The sequence below is a fragment of the Rhinopithecus bieti genome, unplaced genomic scaffold (assembly GCF_001698545.2).
Source record: "Rhinopithecus bieti isolate Rb0 unplaced genomic scaffold, ASM169854v2 scaffold_60078, whole genome shotgun sequence".
Taxonomy (NCBI): domain Eukaryota; kingdom Metazoa; phylum Chordata; class Mammalia; order Primates; family Cercopithecidae; genus Rhinopithecus; species Rhinopithecus bieti.
Window position 1 is genome coordinate 6,887 of NW_016822746.1, and position 2,750 is coordinate 9,636.

At 61.2% G+C, this 2,750-nt stretch overlaps 1 pseudogene; it reads right to left on the bottom strand.

Moving 5' to 3' along the window:
• Window positions 1-1,016: 1,016 nt before the first annotated feature.
• LOC108521281 (double homeobox protein 4-like protein 4) lies at window positions 1,017-2,418 on the bottom strand (annotated as a pseudogene).
• Between the last annotated feature and the right edge of the window lie 332 nt (window positions 2,419-2,750).

Here is a 2,750-nt window from a genome sequence, read left to right on the forward strand (position 1 = left end):
ACAGAGCTATGGGGCTATGTCATCTGTGAACCATGTGGATGAAAAACGGACAACCACCTAGTCTCAGCTCATTGCTCTCTGGGCAATTCACTCATTCCTTTGGAAATGGAATTCATCTGGATTGCTCCAGGATGAAGTAACCCAGGCTGGCGATCCGGAGAGCCAGTGAGTGCCTCGCCGGCCAACGGGGGCTGTGGGCCCAGCACTTAGCCCACACTGGGCACCCAACATTTTCCCGGAGTGCTGGGTCTTGTTGGTCCTGGAGGCAGAAGACAGTTTTTCTCTCTGCCTTCCTTTCTCTGTTTCTTGCTCCTTTTGTCTCTCAGTCCATCCTTCCCTCTGTTCTTCCCTCCCTCCCTTGGTTTTTTTCTTCCCTTTCTCCCTCCCTCCCTCTTTCTCTCCCTTCCAGGGTCCTTCCATCCATCCATCCTTTCCTAGCTCCTTCCTTCCATCCCACTCTGTCTCCGTTCCTGTCCTCCTCTCTGCCTGCCTTCCCTCTTGCCTGGAAAGGGCAGCAGACCGGTTTGCGCCCGGTCTCGGATCTCCATTTAGTTGCAAGGAGCTCCGTGGTGATGGTGAAGAGGCTGGCAGGACGCAGGTTGGCAAGGGATGGTGGAGCTAAGAGGCGGAGTCGAGCCGCGAAAAGAACTGGCCTGGCTTCTGCCCGGGCCCAGTGTTTCGCGGACTGAGGTCTCGGCCAACCCAACTGAAGAACGCAGGGGGAAAAGGGATGAGAGCTCCGCCTGGTCTGGTTGGAAAACTTAGGCGGCTGTCTACGGACCCACGCATGCACAGTAGACAGTCCACCTCCCGGTATCTGGGCTGGCTCTGGGATCCCCGGGATGCTCAGGAAAGAATGACAGCCCTCCTCTGTGTGGAGTCTCTCACCGAACCTGGAACTCAGGGATCCTAGACAGGTCAGCTGGAAGGGAAGAGACGCCTCTCCATACCCAGTCAGAGGTTCACCAGGAAGGAGAGGCCGCCTCCCTGCCCCCACCCCGCCCCAACCCCGTGTCCTAAAGCTCCTCAAGCAGAGCCAGGTGTTTCTCCTGGTTGAGGAGTGGTTCCAGCGGAGCCGGCTGTTCCACGTCCTTCAGCTCCCCCAGTGGCGCCGGATGTAAGAAAGGTTGTGCCTTTTGCTGAAACTCTAGGGTCGACAGGAGCTCAGGCTGGAGGGAAGTGCAGACTAGCACTGAGGCTTCTGGAGCCTTTGGGAGGGCGCCTGGATGGCTTGCATCTGTGCTTGATGCGCGGAGGCCTCCGGGGTTGCGGGCTCCGGAGGTGGAGCTGCCCCCATCTTCGGGTTCCCACGCCGCCCTGGCGACCTGGCAGCCCCACCAGGGACTGCCCCGGGACTTGGGTGGCGCAAGCACATCTTGGTCCTGTGACTCAGCTGGAACGGACCCAGGCTGTCCCAGCGAGCACGTGCCCAGCAGGCCGTCGCGCTGCAGGTCCTGGACTTTCTGGCATTTGTTGGGGTGCAGAGGCCACCGAGGAGTCTGAGGGAGGGACAGTCCCACTTCCGGAGGAGCCAGGGCACCCAACACAAAGCCCCAAGTGCAGGGGCAGGTGCGGAGATTCCTGCTGCCTGCACAGGCTGGGCTGGGCTGAAGCAGGGCGACGGCCCTTGCCCCTTGGCTCACGAAAGCCTCCTGTGGGAGAGCCCCAGGCGCGCAGGGCATGTGGGGTGCAGGAAGCCCCTTTCCCCACATCCTGGTGTGGGTGAAGGCGACCGACGAGGGAGCGGGCGGTGTGGGACACCCGCCGGGGGCCGCGTTGCACAGGCCTCCGTGTGTGCAGGTGCCCTGCCACCCTGGCCTGGATGCCTGACCCTCCGGTTCTGAAACCAAATCTGAATCCGGGACTCCGGGAGGCCTGTCTCTCTGGCCATTTCTTCCCTGGTGGCAATTCCTGGAAAGCCATCCTGCTCGAGGGCTTGCAGGAGCAGGGCGATCTGGGACCGGGTGACGGCGTTCCGCTTTCGCCTGTCTTCTTGCTGGCCGCCTTTCCCGGGCCAGGGCCGAGATTCCCGCCGGTGCTGCCTCAGCTGGCGTGATCTCTCATTCGGAAACCAAATCTGGAACCTGGGCTCCAGAATGCCGATGGTCTGGGTCAGCTGTTCTCTGGTGGCGATGCCCGGGTATGGGTTCCGCTCAAAGCAGGCTCACAGGACCTCCCTTTGGCTCCGGCTGCAAACGAGTCTCCTTCGCCGTCCCAGTCCTCGGGCTTCCGCGGGGAGGGTGCTGTCGGAAGGTGTCAGGAGAGCCATGCGGGGAGACCTGACCGGAATTTCGCGGATAGACACTGGCAGAGAGAGGCCAGCAGGCTCCCGTGCCCCTCAGTCGGCCTGTGCACGGCACGCAGGTCCAGCCAGGAGGCCGGCCCAGCCAGAGACCCTTAGAAACACCTGCCACCTCCACCCTTCATGAATATGCATGAGCTCCGGGCCCAAAGTCCGGGGTAGCCGAAAGGTCTCCGAAGCCGAGAACCACAGAGACCAGGGCCTTGTGGGGTGGGTGGGTGTAGGGCCAGACTGGAGGGGAAAGAGGGGCTTTGGGGCTGGCTCTCTGGGGTTCTCCAGTAATTCTATGGAAACTGGGAGCCGCTGTCAAATCGCACACATTTTCATGGAGAAACCAGCCTGGAAGTGTGGAGCGTGGAACTGAACCTCGACGACAGTCTTGAGTTTTCCAGGCCCTCTCCGTGAAGGCGACAATGTCTATGGGTGTCGCAGTTGCTGTGATAGCCTC